Raw genomic sequence first — 14,953 nt, 5'->3', positions numbered from 1 at the left:
CTCAGTAGATGCAGAAAAGGCTTTTGACAAAATTCAACAGCTCTTCATGCTAAAAACGCTCAATAAATTCGGTATTGATGGAACGTACCTCAAAATAATAAGAGCTATTTATGACAAACCCACAGCCAATATCATACTGAATGGGCAAAAACTGGAAAAATTCCCTTTGAAAACTGGCACAAGACAGGGATGCCCTCTCTCACCACTCCTATTCAACATAGTGTTGGAAGTTCTGGCTAGGGCAATCAGGCAAGAGAAAGAAATCAAGGGTATTCAGTTAGGAAAAGAAGAAGTCAAATTGTCCCTGTTTGCAGATGACATGATTGTATATTTAGAAAACCCCATTGTCTCAGCCCAAAATCTCCTTAAGCTGATAAGCAACTTCAGCAAAGTCTCAGGATACAAAATTAATGTGCAAAAATCACAAGCATTCTTATACACCAGTAACACACAAACAGAGAGCCAAATCATGAATGAACTTTCATTCACAATTGCTTCAAAGAGAATAAAATACCTAGGAATCCAACTGAGAAGGGATGTAAAGGACCTCTTCAAGGAGAACTACAAACCACTGCTCAGTGAAATAAAAGAGGACACAAACAAATGGAAGAACATACCATGCTCATGGAGAGGAAGAATCAGTATCGTGAAAATGGCCATACTGCCCAAGGTTATCTATAGATTCAATGCCATCCCCATCAAGCTACCAATGAGTTTCGTCACAGAATTGGAAAAAAACTGCTTTAAAGTTCATATGGAACCAAAAAAGAGCCCGCATCTCCAAGACAATCCTAAGTCAAAAGAACAAAGCTGGAGGCATCACGCTATCTGACTTCAAACGATACTACAAGGCTACAGTAACCAAAACAGCATGGTAGTGCTACCAAAACAGAGATATAGACCAATGGAACCGAACAGAGTCCTCAGAAATAATACCACACATCTACAGCCATCTGATCTTTGACAAACCTGAGAGAAACAAGAAATAGGGAAAGGATTCCCTATTTAATAAATGGTGCTGGGAAAATTGGCTAGCCCTAAGTAGAAAGCTGAAACTGGATCCTTTCCTTACTCCTTATACGAAAATTAATTCAAGATGGATTAGAGACTTAAATGTTAGACCTAATACCATAAAAACCCTAGAAGAAAACCTAGGTAGTACCATTCAGGACATAGGCATGAGCAAAGACTTCATGTCTAAGACACCAAAAGCAACGGCAGCAAAAGCCAAAATTGAGAAATGGGATCTCATTAAACTAAAGAGTTTCTGCACAGCAAAAGAAACTACCATCAGCGTGAAGAGGCAACCTACAGAATGAGAGAAAATTTTTGTAATCTACTCATCTGACAAAGGGCTAATATCCAGAACCTACAAAGAACTCAAACAAATTTACAAGAAAAAAACAAACAACCCCATCAAAAAGTGGGCAAAGGATATGAACGGACATTTCTCAAAAGAAGACATTCATACAGCCAACAGACACATGAAAAAAATGCTCATAATCACTGGCCATCAGAGAAATGTAAATCAAAACCACAATGAGATACCATCTCACACCAGTTAGAATGGCGATTATTAAAAAGTCAGGAAACAACAGGGGCTGGAGAGGATGCGAAGAAATAGGAACACTTTTACACTGTTGGTGGGATTGTAAACTAGTTCAACCATTATGGAAAACAGTATGGTGATTCCTCAAGGATCTAGAACTAGATGTACCATATGACCCAGCCATCCCATTACTGGGTATATACCCAAAGGATTATAAATCATGCTGTTATAAAGACACATGCTCACGTATGTTTATTGCGGCACTATTCACAATAGCAGACTTGGAATCAACCCAAATGTCCATCAGTGACAGACTGGATGAAGAAAATGTGGCACATATACACCATGGAATACTATGCAGCCATCAAAAAGGATGAGTTTGTGTCCTTTGTAGGGACATGGATGCAGCTGGAAACCATCATTCTTAGCAAACTATCACAAGTACAGAAAACCAAACACCGCATGTTCTCACTCATTGGTGGGAACTGAACAATGAGATCACTTGGACTCGGGAAGGGGGACATCACACATCGGGGCCTATCATGGGGAGGGGGGAAGAGGGAGGGATGCATTGGGAGTTATACCTGATGTAAATGACGAGCTGATGGGTGCTGACGATTTGATGGGTGCAGCACACCAACATGGCACAAGTATACATATGTAACAAACCTGCACGTTATGCACATGTACCCTAGAACTTAAAGTATAGTCATAATAATAAATTAATTTAAAAAAAGATTATAATAAGTTTAGCAGCTTATCGCATTACCTTACATTTCTTCTGGAGACTCTACGGGAGCATATGTGCCCTAGCCTCTCCCACAGACTAACAATATTAGAAAATTAGATTTTTAAATATTAGTTAGAGGCTGCCTGCATTTCTTAGATCTCTGATTCCTCTATCTTCAAAACTAGTAATGACAAGTCCAGTGCTATGCATAACGCCATCTCTCTGGTTGACTCTTCTGCCTTCTTTTTTCATTTAAAAATATTCTTGTGATTTCATTGGGCGCAGCCAGATAGCCCTACATAATTTTCCTCTCTCAAAATCCTAACTTTAAACAACGTCTACAATAGCACCTTTTCCCAATATGATAATTCACAGGTTTCAGGACTTAAAACATGGTCATCTTTGGGCAGTCAGTATTCTGTCTACCACACTGCACAGTATAAAAAGTTTCAGGTTCTGTAAGCTCATGATTTGTCTTCTATTTTGTAAATATTGTCTGGTTCTCAACACATCAACTTATAGGAAATTGAGGTTCAGGACAGAGGTGCAAATGTGGACACAGTGGTAGATGCCATTGTGAAAAACTATTGTTTCAGCTGGACGAAGTGGCTCACGCCTGTAATCTCAGTACTTAGGAGGCTGAGGTGGGCGGATCACGAGGTCAGGAGATGGAGACCATCCTGGCTAACAGAGTAAAACTCCAACTCTATTAAAAAATACCAAAAAATATTATCTAGGCCTGGTGGTGGGTGCCTGTACTCCGAGCTACTCAGTAGTCTGAGGCAGGAAAATAGCATGAACCCCAGACGCAGAGCTTGCAGTGAGCCGAGATCGCGCCACTGCCCTCCAGCCTGGAGGGGTTAATATTTTACTTCCCTTGTGCGTAGGTTTTTCTACGGCCACAGTCTGGATTTCTAGTAACTATAACTTTGACTTCCATTCAGTCATCCCCTACTCACAGTACATGGTTTGTTCAGAAATGTGAGATGCTAATGGGATGAGATTATCTATAAACCTTTCAGAGTTCCATTATGTTCTCCTCTCTTGCTTGTGTGGGCCATCAAAGGGTGGCCCATCATAGGGAGACTTTGTGGTCAGTATCCTTGTGATCCAGAACTAGGTCAGTCACAGGGGAAAACAGGTAGCTGGGTCCCCATCCCCATTCTGCACCTGTATTTGCCAGCGACAGAGCGAGACTCCATCACAAGAAAAAAAAAAAAAAAAGAAAGTATTGTTTCAATAGCTCTGTCAATATCCACAAACTATGACAATCTTATTAATTTGCAAATACAATTTCTGATCCTTCATACTTCTTTTTTTATTATTATAGTTTATGTTCTGGGGTACTTGTGCAGAACATGCAGGTTTATACATGTGTACACATAGGTATACACATGCCATGGTAGTTTGCTGCACCCATCAACCCATCATCTACATTAGGTATTTCTCCTAATGTTATCCCTCCCCTAGGATCACACCCCTGACAGGCCCTGGTGTGTGATGTTTCCCTCTCTGTATCCATGTGTTCTCATTCTTCAACTTTCACCTATGAGTGAGAACATGCAGTGTTCGGTTTTCTGTTTTTGTGTTAGTTTGCTGAGAATGATGCTTTCCAACTTCATCCATGTCCCTGCAAAGGACATGAAGTCATCCCTTTTTTATGGCTGCATAGTATTCCATAGTGGCTATGTGTTACGTTTTCTTTATCCAGTCTGTCATTGATGGGCATGTCCACGTCTTTGCTATTGTGAATAGTGTCTCAATAAACATACATGTTTTTATAATAATAATAGTACATAATATATGATAGTATAATAGTTCTTATTACTATGGTTATCCTAAGGTCAGACATTTTACAGAAAATGAACCAAATAAGTATGGGAGGATAAACAATATAGTTATTCATTGCAATGATAAAAATCAAGCTTTCTAGTGAAAATTAGAATTTTGGAAAGTTTCAATCTACATTAGTCTGGCAGTTTCCCACTCTTTGAAGACTTTTCCGATAAGGGTAGTAACTAATATTGACAAATCTCATTTTCTAATATTGTAAACCATCTGAAAGATCTATACAACTCAGTGAACCAGTGTTTCCAAATGACAAACATTACAAAATTATTGAAAGGCATAAAATTCACTTAAAACATTAAAAAAATTACTGAAGTTTAATATAACACAGAAAAGAGTTCACTGAATCCACATTAAGATCTTAATTTTTTTTTTTTTTTTTTCCTGAGATGGAGTCTCACTTTGTCGCCCAGGCTGCAGTGTAGTGGGGCAATCTTGGCTCACTGCAAGCTCCACTTCCCAGGTTCACGCCATTCTCCTGTCTCAGCCTCCCAAGTAGCTGGGACTACAGGTGCCCGCCACCACTCCTGGCTAATTTTTTGTATTTTTTAGTAGAGACGGGGTTTCACCACGTTAGATGGGATGGTCTCAATCTCCTGACCTAATGATCCACCTGCCTCAGTCTCCCAAAGTGCCCAGATTACAGGCATGAGCCACTGCACTCAGACAATAATTTTTAACTAAAAGTATCCTAGGCCAAAAAGTTTGAGAAGTGCTACCTAAGTACAGCAGGGATATATAAAGAATCAAAGGAAAGACATCGTCTAGTGAAGTCCAGATGTTGGCACCTATTGTTAGGCAAATCCAGGGAAATGTGAAAAGTTTCACTTTCTTCTTAGCCAATTATACGTAAGATATAGGTCTCAAATTGCTAAGTGCTTGGTATATCAATTAATGCAAATGAGTGGTGACAGAGAATTCATATAAAGCATTTTCCCTTGTCCTTCATTGTTTGGCTCACTGTCATGAAGCCAGTTGTAACAGCATTTAATCTACTTTTTCATTTACTCTAGAGAAATAACTTATAGGCAGTTATGATAAACAGATAATCTCAGGATGAGCCAATTACAGTTTGTCCAGGGATATGAATCAAAGACATGGAAACATAAGAATAAATGATTATCAATAACTACAACATTCCAAAGAGTATGGTCTTTCAAGAGCAGAGTAAACATGGAGTTCTGATGGAGAATATAAAACTCCAACAAAGTAACATCCTAGGAGTTAGTACAAGTACCACCTCTAACAGCGAAAGTACCTGCAGTGATTGCTGTGGTACACAAACGAATACACAGAACTACTCACAGGTAAATTAGAAGAGAAATAGTCATTGCTAAATTTAGGAATGAGGAAACCAAAAGAAGTCTAGAATTAGTAAAAGAGTTTCAGAAAGGGTAAATTATTATAGTTATGTTTAGTTTCATAATTTCTATACTACTAGTAGGTTCTCATAAAGTAATCCTCTATCTTAGATCACGTATATTGTTTGTCTTTTAAAGCATGCACAACTGCATTGTATTTACACTTAATACTTATGACTATTTTATCTACAAAACTGAAAGGGGTTACAACTAGTTCTAAAACTCTAACACTGTGATTATTTGCAAGTGGAGATATCTCTATGAATCTAAATGCTAACCTTGGCAGCAAAAGAATCAGGAAATCCAAAACCAAAGACTGTAATGCCCAAAGATGGTGAAATATGCTTTTGCTTTACCTGTTTTGGAAAAGGCCAACAACTGGGTCACTCAATTAGCATCGTCAAGTCATACATTTCTAGATATCCAATGGTTCTCTACTTTAATAGATTACCTAAATGGAACTACTTGGTCACAATTTTATGAAGCTACACTTCCCCAGCTCCAATTAAACCAATAATAATAAGTTAAGAGACATCAAGCCTTTTATTTTTACACAGATCATTTTAACATATGTTGACACTATTGCAAGACTGATAGGAAAAACAAAACACTAAATCTCTTCTAAGTGTGCTCTTCTAAACTCTCAATACAGAATATTTCATCTCTGGTCACCAATATGTGAGTATTTCTCTCCATTCTTAGCAATTCTTCAGCAGACAACAAATGGGCAGCCTAGGATTCAATTTAATTCTGGTCACTAGTAACCTAGAAAGAATGAAAATCTCTACAATTTAAGATGTCAGTCCCACTAGACTGCCCCCATTTCAGATGTCAGCCACAGGGCTCATTTTGTAAACTATGCTGCCCTCAACCTCCGCCTTAGGTTCAATTAATTTGCTAGAGTTGCTCACAGAAGTTAGAGAAACGCTTACACTTACAGGGTTATTATAATGAATATTACAAAGGATACAAATGAAGAGCTAGACAGAAGAGATGCAAATAATGAAGTATGTGGGAAGGAGCATGAGGCTTCCCTGTTCCAGGAACCTCTTGGACCCTTCACACATCAAGCTATCTGGAAGTTACCTCATTCACTAGGTTTTTACGAGGCTTCAGTGCATAGGCATAACTGACTACATTACTGGTGGCTGGTGATCAACTAAACCTTCAGCCCCTGGTGCCGTCCCTGAAGAGTTTGGGATAAGACTGAAAGTCCCAATCTTCTAATCACAAGGTTAGTTTCTCTGGCAACCGGCTCCCATTCTGGGGCTAAGAACACACCAACAGTCACTTCATTAGAAAAAGATTCTCCTATCACCAGGAAATTCCAAGGGATTTAGGAGCTATTTGTCAAATGCTCCTATTACTCATGAAATTAGGAAGGTCATAAGAGCTCTGTGTCAGGAACTGGAGGTCAAAGACTACATATTAGAAGAAAAAATTATCTTAGCGTCCCAACAACAAGGGTTTTAGGAGCTGTATGTTAGGAAAAGGGGGCAAGGACCAAATATATTTATTATTTCACAGAGGATAATCTGTTTTGTCTTTTTCAGTTTACAGAGGTTGTCTCCATTATTTGGTTTATATTCCTGCCTCCATCTTTAAAATCAACAGCAAAACATCCTCAGACGTCTCTCTCACTCTCTCTCTTTTCTCTCTTTTTCTGTGTCTCTCTGACATCTCCTTACTTTTTTTGGTGGGGGAAGTGGGAGCTATAAATTCTCCTTTTAATCTTCTTTCTTATTTTAAAATATTTTAAAAACAAATAAAACATATATTCCTGGGACACCTCTTTTTCTGACTGATCTTCCTGCCCTCCTCGTAAAAGAACTGTGATTGATTACACTCGTCCAATATAATCCAAGATAATCTTCCTATTTCAGGATCCTACTTTGTGACATGTGCAAATCAAGCTTTGCCAAGCAGGGCAACATATTCACAGGTACCAGAGATCAGGACATAAATATTATTTGACCAGTTGGGGCATATTATTCTATCCACCACATATATGTTATTGCCTTTAATGTGGTTCACACTTCAATTCTTAAAAGAGAAACTCTCTTCCAAACTAATAGCACAACTTCTAGAATCAGCTCTCCACCAAACAATACTGCCTTGTGTGAGAACACAAAATGTATCATCTTCTCTAGCAAATATTATCATGACATATTAAAGGGGGAGTAGTGTACTGGAGTGAGGATCATTGAAGGCCATTTTGGAATTGTTACATTCTAAAAAAAATCCAAGGCAATGAAGATTAACAAAATTATCTTGGTGGCACAGAGAGACAACACGGGATATTTTATAAATCTGTCCCATCAACTCATCATCAACTCATAAAACTCACAGTTTTAAGTACCAACATAAATTCAACTAGGAAATGGGCTGAATCATAAAAACATAATCTCAGGGTCTGAGTGGATACTGAGGTCAACTAACATCTTTTTTTCTTTTGAATATACTACCTGGTAAAATTTGAACACAGTTCACATGCACTGCTTTGAACAGTATATTAAATTTATATAATACTTTATATGTCTAAATGCGGTCACAGATACTATAGCATCTAAAAGTTACTTTGTACATCACATTAAGATCAAGGAAAAAAGAACTGGGAAGAGACAGAGAAAAGAGACAAAGGGATTTAATTTAGACATCAGGTTAAAACTTAACTTTATATAAGCAAAAATTGTCTAAATAAAGTACTTTGAAACTCCAGAATCTAATCAGAACTTACAATAACCAGGGGAATACTTGATTAAAAAAAAGAAGATACATTTCAGAAAGAGATCTGTAGCATTTTAATTTACCTGCCTACCATCCCTAATCTCTACCTTGAGGGCAACCATTAGGAAAGCAGCTAGTATTCCTGGTGTGAACTGCTGGTGCCACAGTAGGGAATATAAACATTGCTCTTAAAAACCGAGCTACGGTGGTGGGGTTGACTTGTCTAGTGGTTCCCCAGGGGAAGGCCACAGAAACTTCTCAGGGCTGTTGTGGCCTGCTGGTGAGATTTATTGAAGACAGTCACTAGAAGTAAGGAGTAAACAGAGGAAAAAAGTAGTACATAGGCTAAAAAGCCTGAAGGGAAAGTAAGTGTGGGGAAAAGAGAGAGAGATCAGACTGTTACTGTGTCTATATAGAAAGAAGTAGACATAAGAGACTCCATTTTGTTCTGTATTTGAGATGCTGTTAATCTGTGACCCTATCCCCAACCTTGTCCTTGCAAGAGACATGTGCTGTGGTGACTCAAGGTTTAATGGATTTTGAGCTGTGCAGGATGTGCTTTGTTAAACAAGTGCCTGCAGGCAGCTTGCTGGTTAAAAGTCATCACCATTCTCTTAATTTCAAGTACCCAGGGACACGTACACTGCCAAAGTTTGCAGGGACCTCTGCCTAGAAAAGCTAGGTATTGTCCAAGGTTTCTCCCCATGTGATGGTCTAAAATATGGCCTCGTGGGAAGAGAAAGACCTGATCGTCCCCCAGCCTGACACCCGTGAAGGGTCTGTGCTAAGGAGGTCTAGTATAGAGGAAAGAAGGCCTCTTGGCAGTTGAGATAGAGAAAAGCATCTGTCTCCTGCCCGTCCCTGGGCAATGGAACATCTCGGTATAAAACCCGATTGTATGTTCTGTTTACTGAGAAAGGAGAAAACCGCCTTAGGGCGAAAGGTGGGACTTGCTAGCGCAATGCTGCTCTTTATGCACTAAAAAGGTTTATGAAGATGTTTGATATCAGGGCACAGCACCTTTCCTTAAACTTATTCATGTCACAGAGATCTTTATTCATATGTCTTACTGCTGACCTTCTCCCTACGATGATCCTATTATCCTGTCACTTCCCTTTTTCTAAGATGGTAAAGATAATTATCAATAAATACTAAGGGAACTCAGAGACCGGTGCCCGCGTGGGTCCTCTGTATGCTAAGCACCAGTCCCCTGGGCCCACTTTTTCTTTCTCTATACTTTGTCTCTGTGTCTCATTTCTTTTCTCAAGTCTCTCGTTCCACCTAACGAGAAACACCCACAGGTGTGGAGGGGCAGGCCACCCCTTCAATTAAGAGGCTGGAAAATAAATACACAAAAAAAGTTAAGGTTTTATAAAGGATTGAAAAATACCATGGGACCTACAAGGATACATGTATGTCCAAAGCAGGATGCACACTTAGAAAACCCTATGTTTTCTCCTCTGGCTGACCGTCAGGATGCACACAAGGCACCATCCTCCTTTGGGGAATTCCTTGGTTCCAGGCAGACCCCCATCCCACACCACCTGCAAATATCAAAATCTAAGAACACTCAATTCCCTTATATAAAATGTTATAGTATTTCCACAGCCTCCCATATACTTTACCCACAGCCTCCCATATACTTTAACTCTCGAGTACTCAGAATAACTACTCACAGCCTCCCATATACTTTAACTCTCAAGTACTCAGAATACCTAATACCATGTATATACTATGTAAATAGCTGTTATGCTGTATGGTTTAAGAGAAATTACAAGAAAAAAGTGTAAAAGTGTACGTGTTCAGTACAAATGAAACCATCTATTTTTAATTTTGCAAATATTTTCAATCCACAGTTGGTTGAATCTACAAAAGTGAAACTCACAGACACAAAGGGCCAACTGTGGTACTTAAGGTAAGTTTTAAATTGCCTAGCCAATCAACTGGCTGAAGGCAGCCAATCTACAAAGACTGGAAGTTTTTACTGCTGTTTTTGTTTGTTCCAGGCTTTTCATAAAATTTAACTCACTAGCTGACCACAAACTAATGTAGAGACTTCTGAAACACACACATAACAAACAGTCTTCACAAAAGTAGTCTGGTCACTAAACAAACCCCAAAATTCACTAAAAAAAAAAAAAAAAAAAAAAAAAAAAAACCCAGGAACCACAAACCCTGGTGAGTAGACAGAATCTGATTTCCAGTGTTATGACCAAGTATTCTCCAATGCCACTTCAAGACAGGGCCAAAGGGTATCTATGCTTTCTTTTGACCTAAGAATATTCAGGCTTTTCTCTCATCTACAGACCTCAAATTTTGTCTTACCATTGGTCATGCACTAAAATAGAGCACAGACTCTCTTTAACAGTTCATCTGAAGAACTGGTTTATCATGTGAGATACATTTCCTGCTCTCTGTTCTCCCTATTTGCTTGTTGAATTTGTCCTTAAATTTCTACTAATCCTGCTTATCCCTCCCTATGAAAGAAAAATATTTGGTTGATTTTAAGATGTTTAAGCTTCCTGAATTCAGTGTTCTCTTTAGTAGAACAATTTCTTTAATGTCTAAATCTGAATTTATTTGACAGTTACCATATGGTAATACTCAAAGCCTTTGGTTTAAAAAAAAAATTATAAGTCATACAAAAAAAACAAAACAACAACAACAACAAAAAAAACAGGAAAGTATGGGCAACGTACGAAATAAAAAAAAAAAAAAATTAAAAGAAACATACTGGAGGCAGCCCAGGTTTTAGACTTATTAATGGTTTATAAACCAACGGTCATAAATATATTCAAAGAGCTAAGTGGGAAACCATGAACAAAGAGCTAAAGAAAATCAGGAAAACAGTAAGTGAACAAAATAATACATAAGCAACCAAATTAAATTCCCAAGCTGAAAAGTACAACAAAATGAACATTTTACTAGATGGGCTCAACACCAGATTTGAGCAGGCAGAAGAATCAACAAACTGGAAGCTAAGTCAACTGAAATTATACAGTCTGAGGAACAGAAAACAAAGGATAAATAAAAATCAACAGAGCTTAAAAGACCTTTGATACTCTCCAACATACAGAGACATGCCTACTACAAACAACAGGAAGAGGAGGCAAAGAAAGGGGTGGGAAAGGATATCTGCAGAATAGCCAAAACCAAATTCACATTTGATGAAAATCATTAATTTGCACATCCAAGAAGCTCCAGGATCTGTCAAGTAGGAAAAACTCAAACACTATCCTTCAAAATAAAAGAGAAACTGAAATATTCCCAGATACACAAAAGCTGAAAGAATATACTACTAATAAATCTGCCCTACAAAAACAATGCAAAAGAGGGCCCTGTAGTCAGAAATAAAAGGACAATAGGCAATAATTCAAACATATATAGAGAAATGAAGAAGAGTGGTAGAGATAAATATGTAGGTAAATATAAAAGTCAGCATTATTAAACTTGGGGATTGTAAGTTTTTTTGTATATGATTTAAAAAAGAAATTTATAAAACAAAATGATATTGACACACACGGTATAAAGATGTAACATGTGACAATCAGAAGGCAGAGTGCAAAACTATAAAGGAGCAAAGTTTCTGTACACCACTGAATCTAAGATTCAAACTAGTTTATCATAAACAATAAACCAATTCAAACTACTTTATTATACACTTGACCATAAGTGGTAAGAGAAAAAGATATTTCATCAAAATAATAAGCAAAAGAGAACTAAGACAATTACGCTAATATTACACAAAATAAACCTTAAGACATAATATTTTTAAAGAGACAAAGGATGCTATCCATTAATAAAAGGGTAATCCACCAAGTAGATTTAACAAATATTAATTTATATTCACTTAAGCCCAAAACATATTAAGCAAAAACAGACAAAACTTAAGGGACAGAAAGGCAGCACGAGAATAACAAAACTTAAAAAAACCCATCTTCTCTAGTTTCTGACTTGTATTGTAACTTACCAAAGAATGACAGAGTCACTTTTCTTTTTAATTCACTTAAGATTTTTTTAAAACAAGACAAATATTATTTCTGCATCCTGGAAAAGAGGGGCAGATGTTTAGCTAAAATTAAGTAATTTTTATTTCCCAGTCAGTGACATAGAGGAAATAAAAAATAAAGGTGATAAGCAAGTAACCAAAAAGTGAATTTGTATATACAAAATATTCAACAATTTTTAAAAATAATAAAAAAAAAATTAGCTATGTATTTCAATCCCATCTCAGTTGAATAACGAAAGAAAGTAACCCAACGCAAAAAGATGGCCAGAAACATGAGCAAAGAAGAAAAGAGTATGAGGTAAGTACAGAAAAGTAAGACAGAGATAGAAGTAAATTCTGCATATTCACAGCTAGCTGTTAACTAGAGCTCCGCTCTTCAAAGGACATTAACTTTAGTTTTAACATGGTCATTAAAAATGCTAGTTGATTAAACCTTTGTTTCTAATTGAAGGACTTTTTGTTTCATCCCAAGGAGCATAAACAGGAACTTACTGAGCTTATGTATTAAATTGCAATGTTTTATTATTACAGTTCTCTCGTGGGAGAAGCAAATACTGAAAATAAGTGTCATGTCCAAAGTGACAATGTTGACTCCCCCAGTAAGTTCAGGCAACAGTTTCTTTCTTAATTATGCACGTTCTGAACCTTTCTGTTAGAATACAAGGAGAGAAGAGGGGAAAGACAGAGAGAGAAAGATAATTGAGCAGTAACATCTTCCTGCGCAGACCAAAAATAAATAAATAAATACATCTGACCCTAAGCAAGTCTTCAAAACCTAACTTTGCTCAAGTGTAAATGTACTGTAAATCCGCTTTAAAAAGAGACATTTTGCTGAAATGTAAACTGAATCTTTTTTCCTCCTTTTTGAAGCTCATGAAACAGATTAGAAATTATTTCAACATTTCACAAAGGAATGATTTTTTGAGTACTGAAATGCATAATGAAGTAAGTGGTAAGGTAGGACGTTGAACATTTGAACATGTCTAAAATGAAAGAAAAATAAAGGGGGTTGAACCATTTTAGTCCGTTTCTTTGCAGTTCTATATTTCAGGGTCCTGAAAGCTGTATATGCTACAGCGCCCTCCTTGTGCAAACTTTCCTAATCTTTAGGCACCAAACCCCAGAAGAAAAGGGATTTCAACTGTTTTAAACGCCGTCTTAATTTTGCGGTATTTAATGGAAACGATTTGAGTAAAGTAAGGAAAATGTTCTTGTGTCTCCAGGATTGAGAGATCAAAGACGCCGCACTTAAGTTTCTTCTCTGGCGTGCACAGCACAGAGAAACAGCAATGAAACAAAGAAGGGAGAAACGAAAAGAGAGCGGAGAGAGAGGAAAGAGAGGGGGTGGGGGAGAGAGAGAGAGAGAGAGAGAGAGAGAGAGAGAGAGAGAGAGAGAGAGAGAGAGAGAGAGAGGTTTTGCAAGAGAAGTTGTCATACAATAATGGTGCCCAATTTAGATCGAGGTCCTCTGGCATCACTTCTCCTCCTTGGCTGGAGATGTAGCTGTGCAGGTAGCGCCAAGTACTGAAGCCCCAGAGCCCAATCGGTCTCACCTACTGGCTGCGACCACTTGCCATCCGGTCCTGTGGCTGAGAGGGAAAGGAGACAGCGTAGCTAGGGGTGCAAAGCGCAGATCCAGTTACAAAGCCTGGCTTTCATACTGCGTAACAGTTTCACCTCAACTGGCGTAGCGCACCTCAATACTTTCTGTCACCAGCTTGAGAAGATAACTAGCCTGTGAACCAAGTAAGCCCTAGACGGTGGTGACAGGTACCAGGAGTAGGGTGACGGCAGGGACAGGAAAGGGAACACCCGGTGCGTGGGTCCCCGTGGTGCCGGTCACTCGTGGCTTTCATACCTAGCTCGCCCTCGGGGTTGCATCCCTTCCCGTTGAGACCAGGGTGCGCCCTCAGCCATTCTTCTCCACCCCTCTGGACCGGAACCCACCCCAAAGCTGAGCTGCTTTCAGCCCTGTTTGGCACCAATCGTCTTGGCGCCGCCGCCGTTGCCTCTTCTGGGTATTACCTCTTTCCCTACTTCGCACGAGGTGACTTCAGCGGCAAAACTGGCAGAGTAGCATCACGGAAGCTCTTGGGCTTAAAGCCTGGCCCTATAACTCTGGTGACCAATCTCTACATGCCAAGTACCCCACGTGACCGGAGGAGGTTGACCTCCGCCATCCACTCATCCTAACACTACCAACCTATCTTGGGGAGTGCCAGAGGGTGGGGAACATTAAATCCTGGTCTCGGCTTCTGGCGGAAAGAGCGCAAAGTGGCCGCGAGAACCTACGCCTGTTAAAGAACTCCAAGTCCCAGCAGGCTGCGCGGCTCTCTGGAACTGCTCGGGATTGGAGTGTAATGCAGCATTCTAGGAAAGAGAGTATTTCTTCTGTGTGTGGCCAACTGGGATTTGTAGTTCCCAGCCTGGTGTTTCCCGTGTGGTAAGGTACTCATTACCGTGCTGGAAAGGTTTCGATTTTTATTCCAACCGTATTCTTCTGTTACAGAATGTACGAAATTAAGGACAAGTGATAGTACACATGAAGTCTATTTTCTTATTGCTTAATCTTATAAGGACGTCACCTGCTGTTCCTAGTCATCAATGATGTAGGGATAAAAAGTATATGACTTTAAAGTGTGGGTGCATTGGCTTTCAGAATATCAGTTTTTAAACTGCGATGCCCACCCAGACTCCAGCCTGTCCAGTGCAATGGGGACCAGGTACTG

The 14,953-nt window shown here is 38.8% G+C and overlaps 1 protein-coding gene across 4 annotated transcripts in view; it reads right to left on the bottom strand.

Moving 5' to 3' along the window:
* LOC139360910 (gamma-taxilin-like) overlaps positions 1–14,378 on the bottom strand; it is a 42,195-nt gene extending 27,817 nt beyond the window's left edge. For 2 of the 4 annotated variants that reach the window (XM_071089363.1, XM_071089366.1), the window contains exon 1: positions 14,250–14,378. The gene's annotated coding sequence lies outside the window, so the exon portion shown is untranslated. The other 2 variants (XM_071089364.1, XM_071089365.1) reach the window with 2 other exon arrangements.
* Positions 14,379–14,953: the final 575 nt, after the last annotated feature.

This window comes from Macaca nemestrina, chromosome Y (assembly GCF_043159975.1).
Source record: "Macaca nemestrina isolate mMacNem1 chromosome Y, mMacNem.hap1, whole genome shotgun sequence".
Taxonomy (NCBI): Eukaryota; Metazoa; Chordata; class Mammalia; order Primates; family Cercopithecidae; genus Macaca; species Macaca nemestrina.
The sequence above is the reverse complement of the archived record's forward strand: the minus strand, read 5'-3'. Positions and strand labels throughout refer to the sequence as shown.